Raw genomic sequence first — 8,645 nt, forward strand, 5'->3', positions numbered from 1 at the left:
AACAGGGGGCAGAGTTGTGATACCTTCTTAGCCACAGTGAAATACCTTGAGGGAGTGAATCACTGGACCCAGAGGCTCAGGACCATGATAGTAGGGGACATCAAGCTTAACTAGCACAACAAACTACACAAAAACATTGTTCTAGATCCTACTTTGGTGAGTAGCGATTGGGATCTTGAAAGCTTACGAGCAGCCATCTAAGATGCAACGATTTGGCTTTCGTCATCTGTAGCAAAAAAGAATGAAGAAAAACAAAGACACATAGAAACAATTAGTCCAAGGGCTAGTGGACCGTGGGAACCACAGTCTACATGACCCTGAGACCGGAAGAACTAGATGGTGCCTGACTACCACTGGCAACCTCTTGGAAAGGGGTCAAAATAGGAGATCCTGGATAGGGTGGAAGAAAAATATGGAGCAAAACTCAAAATCATAAAAAAATACCAGACTTATTGGTCTGATAGAGACTGGAGAAACCCTGAGACTATGGCCCCTAGTTACACTTCTGACCAGGAGCTGATCTCACTCCCTTGGCTTCCAGCCAAACAATAGGCCTACAAGGTGAACAATTACGCGAGGTAGGTGCACTCCTTAGAACAATCAACCATTGGACATCAGAAGAGCACCATTTACACAGGAAGACAGTTCAGAGAGAATAGTTCAGGAATGCATAGGAAAGAAGGACACAGGGAAAAGGTAACCACAGGGAGGAAGTGGGAAAAGAGTTGTTTCTTTATGAGGATTGCAATCAATGTCATGAAACAAAATGTGCATGAACTGTTGTGTGGAGAATGCATATGCTCTGTAAACTTTCAACCAAATTTCAATCAATCAATCAATTAAAAAGTTATTTAAAAAACACCCATTCAACAATTTCTACATGTACAATTTAGTAACATTGATTGCATTCTTCAAGTATCTAAACTTTCTGGCCCTCCTTTTCCAAATTATTTATCTTCCACTGGCATAAATTCATTACCCTCCAAGCTTCCTACCTAACAATTTGAGTTGCTGTTGTCAATTTGTTCACATATAAATAGTTCTTTAAAAGAGCACAATGCTCAAGGCAAGCATTCTTTACTAATTAAGCTCAACTGTAGTTTGGTTTACAGAAGATGTCAGGAGATATTTTTAGTTTAAGGTTTCATGTTTAAACATTATCTCAAGGAAATAGTTTTGGGGTCCATCCAGCCTTTGTGGCTCTAGAAAATCTGATTTCCATAAGATTTGAAATTCTGTTGCACATTTACCCCCCTTTTGATCAGGATTCTTCTGTAGAATGTTTTATAAAATGTTCACTAATGATAACAGTGCACCATCAAGTTCTTCTGGCCTCATGGCAACTGAGGGGCAATTTACCAAACAATCCGTTTCCTTTTTCCTATTTCTGACTCTCCTTCTTCCTCTGGTGCTCTAGGTGAATAGAGACCAATTGTGATGCATTGTATGGCCACTTTCTTGCTTTTATGACCTCAGACACTTTGAAACAAACTAGGTGTTATAACAAAAGCACTAAAAATGATATTAGGACAATTACCTGGGATGTCTCATAAAACCATAACCCTAAACCTCCAAAGCAAGAAACCAAACGTGAGGTGTCTGACTGTAAATAAACAGCCTCAGCATCAACTCTTCCTTTTGTTGTTGTGATCGTAAAACTATAAAGCACAGAAAATAATATTTGGCAAGAAAGCTTTTATTTTCTGTAGAAATGTTTCTGCACTTATCTGATTTCATCAGTGGTAGATAGCATCCAAAGACTACTAATCATCTACAAGTCATAACCTTTATTCATACAAAAATTATTGAAATCCAATCCCTATCTTCACAAAATTTTCAATCTATTGGAAAGGACATTATCTAAGCACTAATAGATGCCACACAAGACAAAGAATGGGAAATGTCAGTGATGGATGCATAATGCCAAGTGTTATAAGGAGATTGTATTTCACTAGGAAGGAGGGGCCAATAATTTACTTAATCAATTTCAGCATATCCTCCTATTAAGAATGACAGCAGATGCCAGACTGAGGGCTTGATTACCAAAATCTTTTGATTCACTTTTCTTTTATGTTACCTATGTCACCAGGCAAAAACAGAAAAATCTGCTGGCAAAAAAAATTCAAGCATATCCTGTCAATAGAGATTCCTATAAATACCAAATGTTGAGTGTTAAAAAAGAAGTGATATAGACATCTTTCTGTCTCCATTCTCATACTTTCTAAGCTTACTCTACATTTTTTTCAGACATAGGCTATACATCATTTCAGGGTGGTTACAATGTTTTCTTAGAAATAATTTTGCAGTTCAAAATGATCTAATATCTTAAATTATCCTCCTTCTCCACTGTGCTCTCAAGCACATGACTTACTGCTTTCTAAATGTCAACACTTTAGAAAAAGTCCCCTTCCATTGAACATATTGTCTCAAATATACTTATTATTTGCCATAAAAGCAGGTTATTTCTTTATAAAAAAAAAAAAAAAAAAACTCACTACCGTTAATCAACATTTTACATTGTGACTCCATCACAAAACTATATGTTGCCTACACAAGGATTATGCTCACATTACTAGAATGTAATGTGATACTTGGAATGTAGGATATACTCAATAAATATTTATTGAATGAATGACTTGTCACAGCATATACATGAGTTTCACTAAATCACTACAAAATGGGACAATATTGTTACAGATTATGGGAATTTATGAAAGAAAAAAATACTTCCAGTTGCAAGAATAGATGAATAATTCATGTACCATTACTACACACTTTACAATTTGACAAAGATTCTGGAAAATAATGAGTATTTGGTCTGAGTGTGAAAATGATGGCTTGAAGGGAATACTTTAGCAGAAGTGATTGAGAAGCTGGGAGAATGGTGATCACAAATAGAGAAAACAGGGAGGTAGAAAACCAGTAGGAGATAAAACTCTCTTAGTTCAAGATAGAGGAGCTGTTGTGGAACAGCAGTTAAGGCATTTGGCTGCAAACCAAAAGGTCAGGGGTTAAACCCACTGGTTCTCTGTGGGAGAAAGGCAAGTAGTTTTCTTTTGTAAAGATTTACAGTTTTGGAAATTCTGCTTTGTTTTATAAGGTCATTATGAGTTAGAATCAACTCTTTGGCAGTGGGTTTAGTTTGGTTTAGTAGTTCAAGACATTCTTAATATGAAGTTTAGATGTGAACCTGATAGATATCTTCTTGGAGATGTCGAACAAGTAGTTAAAAATATGATATTAGTGTATGGGATGAAGTTCAATTCTGGAGATAGGGATTTAGAATTTTTTTGAGATGTGATAAAGTCATGTGACTGAATGAGGTAATCCAGAGAGGTGGAGAAGGTACAAGGAGACTAGAAACATGAAGGAAGATACATTCTCTTGATAACAGATAGGTGAAGAATAACCAAGTCCTAGAAAAATCCATTATAATGTGGGGAAGTAGATGACCACAAATAGATTGAGAGAGAAGATTCAGTGAAGTGGGAGTAGGAGCTATATTGAAAGGGCTTAATAAGTGAACATCCATTGTCAGTGACAAATTGGAAACAGGAAGTTATGCTTTCAAGTACTTACGTTGTCAAAGCGAAAAATAAAAAGCACAGGAAACTGATATATTTGTATGCATGTGTATGTGTGTGTACTTTTACATGATATTTTTGATCATTTGTTAAGAATAATTGATGAGGAATCAAAGGAAAGGAAAAAGATTAGCAATATAAAATAAAGATGGGATCATGAAGAAAGTGAAGTTCTAGAAGACATGGATAGACATGAGGTCCAGCACTGAGAGAGGAGGATTTCTGTTAGAGAAAAAGAAGAACATTATTTTGTTGAGTTAGGAAAAATAAAGGGTGATGCTAAACATTACTGACTTAACAAGAAAACTGAAGACCACATGTAGGATATCGTTCATATTTTCAGTAAGAGAATAAGGAAATAAGATAGCCAATAAAAATTCAAGTATGTAGCAACATGTTTTAGGTGTTAATGGATAGAATAGTTAGACAAGTCATTATGCATATGCTTCTGGAATATGACATAGACTGTCTTTTTTTTTATTTTTGAATCTGTGAAACCTGTGGCTTTCACCCAGAGTAGGCAATAACTGTAGTAGAAAGAAATGAATAAATGGAAGAAATACTAGTTGTTGCTATTAGGTGGTCTTGAGTTGATTCCAACTCATAGTGATCCTATATACAACAGAAGGAAACACTGTCCGGTCTTACACCATCCTCACAATCTTTGCTATGCTTGAGCCCGTTGTTGCAGGCAGCTTGTCAATCCATCTCATAGAGGGTCTTCTGCTTTTAGGGATGATCTACTTTATGAAGCATGGTATCTTTCTCCAGGGAATGGTCCCTTCTGACAACATGACTAAAGTAGGTGAGACAAAGTCTGGCCATTCTCTCCTTTACAGAGCATTCCCGTTTTACATCATCCAAGATAGATTTGTTCATTTTTCTGACAATTCATGGTATTTTCAATATTCTTTGCCAACAGCACAATTCAAATACATCATTTCTTCTTTGGTTTTTCTTATTCATTGTCCAACTTTCACATGCGTAAGAAGCGATTAAAAATACCATGGCTTGGGTCAGGTGCACCTTAGTCAAAGGGACATATTTGCTCTTTAACACTTCAAAGAAGTCTTTTGCAGTGGATTTACCCAGTGAAATTCACTGTCTGATTTCTTGATTGCTGCTTCCATAGGTGTTGATTGTGGATTGAAGTAAAATGAAATGCCTGGCACCTTCAGTCGTTTCTCCATTTATCATGATGTTGCTTATTGATCCAATTATGAGGATTTTTGTTTTCTTTATGTTGAGGCTTAATCCATACTGAAGGGTGTAGTCTTTGTTACCCTTCAGTAAGTGCTTCAAATCTTGTGGCATCTGCATATCACAGATTGTTAATGATTTTTCCTCCAATACTGATGACATGTTCTTCCTCAAATAGCCCTGCTTCTTGGATTATTTGCTCAGTCTACAGATTGAATAAATTTGGTGAAAGGATACAACTCTGACTCACACATTTCCTGATTTTAAACCACGAGGTATCCCCTTGTTCTGTTGGAACAACTGCTTCTTGGTTTATGTCTAGGTTCTTCATGAGCACAATTTTTCTGGAATTCCCATTTTTCACAATGGTATCAATAATTTGTTATGATCCACACAGTAGTCAAATGCCTTTGCATAATCAATAAAACACAAGTAAACATCTTTCTGGTATTATTTGCTTTCAACCAAGATCCATCTGACATCACCAGTGACATCCCTCATTTCATGACCTCTCCTGAATCCAGCTTGAATGCCTGGCAGTTCCCTGTCAATATACTGCTGCTGCTGTTTAATAATTTTCAGCAGCATTTTACTTGTAGGTGATAATGATATTACTGATAATTTCTGCATTCTGTTGAGTCACCTTTCTTTGGAATAGGCCAAAGAAGGATCTCTTCCAGTTGGTTGGCCAGGTAGTTGTCTTCCAAATTTCTTGGCATAAATGAGTTAGCCCCTCTAGCACTGCATCCTTTGTTGAAACACTTCAATAGGTATTCTGTCAATTCCTGGAGCCTTGTTTTTTGCCAATGTGTTCAGTGCAACTTGGATTTCTTCCTTCAATATCATCGGTTCTTGATCATATACTACCTCCTGAAATAGCTGAATGCTGACCAATTCTTTTTGGTACAGTGACTTTGTGTATTCCAAAGTCCTTCCCTTTTATTTTGATGCTTCATGCATCACTCAATACTTTGCCCATATAATCCTTCAATATTGCAACTCAAGGCTTGAAATTTTCCTTCAGTTCTTTCAGCTTGAGAAATGCTGAGCATATTCCTCCCTTTTGAAGCTCTAACTCCTGATTGTTACACATTTCATAAGAAATGCATAGCACTAAACTAATGTTGAATACATGTTTATTATGCAATATTTGTTTTGATTTCATAATTTTCATTAGCAACATTCTTTAAAAGGTAGAATTGAGCCAGAGGTGGAGAGATAAGATGGAATGGCCAGGAAGACAAAGAAATCCAGGGAGAAAGGGATGAACTTTGGTAGAATTTAGCATGAGCTTCTTACAAGAGAGTATGGCAATGACTAAAATATTAATGTAGGGTTTAAGTAAGAAGGCCACATTATGGAGAAAGAGAAAGTCAGTGAGAATGAGGGAGTAGAAGGTGTGGGATATTGGTCATAAGAAGGTATGAAAATAAATAAATATATAGTGTCAGCTCTACTGGTAAAAAGCTACAATAGCACATAAGTTTGGCAGACAATATTTCTACATACGTATTTTTTGTGTGTGCTATAAGACTGTCCATATATATACTAGAACTAATGGGGCAAAGCAATGATAGCTTCTTAACTACAGTCAAATACCCTGAGGGAATGAGTCACTGAGCTCATAGGCTTGGGACCACAGTAGTGGGAGACATCAAGCTCAATTGGCATAATATATTACACAAAAATATTTTCTCCATCCTACTTTGGTGAGGAGCAACTGACATCTTAAAAGTTTGCAAGTGGTCATCTGAGATGCATCAATGGGTCTCTCCTCATCCAGAGCGAAGAAGAATGATGAACCCCAAAGATACACTTAGTCCAAGAGTCTAGTGGATCATGAGAACCTTAGCCTACATGACCTTGAGACCAGGACTAGATGGTGTTTGGCTGCCATTGTCAACCACTCTGAAAGGGAACAAAATAGGAGATCTTATATAGAGTGGGAGAAAAATGTGGAACAAAACTCAAAATCATAAAAAAAAAAAAAAATGACCAGGATCACTGGTCTGATAGAGATGGGTGAAACCCTGAGACTGTGGCCCCTAGTCACCTTTGGGCCTGGAATTGAACTCACTCCCGTGGCTTACAGCCAAACAATAAACAGGCAAACAAGGTGAATATTTACACCAGGTAGGTACACTCCTTACAGCAATCAACCATGGAAGATTAGAAAGGCAGTTTTTGCACAGGGGAATAGCTTAGAAGGCAGGAATGCACAGGAAAGAAGGACACAGGGAAAAGGTAACTACAGGGCAAAAGTGGAAGAGAGCTGTTGCATTGTGGGGATTGCAATCAATGTCATGAAACAAAATGTGTATGAAGTATTGTATGGAGAATGTATATGCTCTGTAAACATTCACCCAAATTACAATAAATAAATAAGGTTTTTTTAAATATGAGTAGGCTAATGAATTAATGAGGAGCTCTGGTGGCATAGTGCCTAAGGCCTTTGACTACTAACCAGAAGGCTGGTGGTTCAAACCCACCAGCCACTCCTTGAGAGGAAGATTGGTCAATCTACTTCCATAGAGATACCACCTTGGAAACCCAAGGAGGGGTCGCTATAGTTAGATCCAATTCAATGGCAGTTCTGGTGGCATATTGCCTAAGGCTACCAGAAAGTTGATGTTTCAAACCTACCATCCACTCCACAGAATGGGACCATCTACTTCCATCAAGATTTACAGCTTTGGGAACCCAGTGAGCTTTTCTGTGAGTTGGAACCAACTGAATGGCAGTGAGTTTTTTGTTTTTAGCTTTTATGAGACTGATGAATTTTGATGGCATAATTATATACACAAACAACAACACACAAACACACATATACACAAGGAACTCTGGTGGCACAATGGGTAAGCACTCAGCTGCTAAACTAAAAGTTGGCAGTTTAAACTCACCCAGGGCTCCATGATCATGGGAAAAAGACCTGTGAATCTTCTCCCATAAACATTACAGCCTAAGAAACCCTATGGGGAAGTTCTCTGTTGTGTGGGGTCACTATGAGTCAAAATCAGATGGAAGGTAAATGATAAGAGAAACAATCTTGGAACATAAGGAAAAAATAGCCAAGAGTAATAGCAGATAATATAATATATAATTTAAAATAATATAACACACACACAAAATCCACTGCTGTTGAGTCAATGCCAACTCACAGCAACATTATAGGACAGAGTAGAATTGTGCCATAGGATTTCAAGGTTATACATCTTGAAGGAAGCAGGCTGCCACATCCTTCTCTCACAGAGTGGCTGGTGGGTTCAAACTACTGACCTCTTGGTTAGCATACAAATGCTTAACCACTGTTCCAGCAAAGCTGACACTACCAGGTGAAGTTTATTCCAGGAATGTAGGAACGGTCCAATATTTGAAATTTAATCAGTATGACCCATCTTATTAACAGACTAAAGAAGAAAAAGCATGTGATTATGTTAACTGTTGCATAAAAAAGCACTTGACATAATTCAATGCTCTTACTAAAAGTTATAGTAGAAGTACTTGCCAGTGAAACAAAGGAATAAGAAGAAATACAATGTATAAGGTGAATTAACAGATGATATGATTTTGTATGTGGAAAATCCCAAGGTGTTTAATAAGGAAATTTAGCTAATTTAGTTTACATTCACAAGTCAATTGCATTTCTATAATCAATAGTAAACAATTGAAAACAGAAATGTGAAAAATACCATTTACAGTAGTTCAAAAATGAAATAATTAGTATAAATATGGCAAAAATAGTATGAATATGCTGACAAACAATCAAAGAAAAGGTAAACAAATGGAGAGATGATACACTGTATTCATGGATTAGAAGATTCAATATTATTAAAATATTAATTCTCCCCAAATTGAGTCATA

This window comes from Orycteropus afer, unplaced genomic scaffold (genome assembly GCF_000298275.1).
Source record: "Orycteropus afer afer isolate SDZICR_OR568_19922 unplaced genomic scaffold, OryAfe1.0 scaffold00280, whole genome shotgun sequence".
NCBI classification, from domain to species: domain Eukaryota; kingdom Metazoa; phylum Chordata; class Mammalia; order Tubulidentata; family Orycteropodidae; genus Orycteropus; species Orycteropus afer.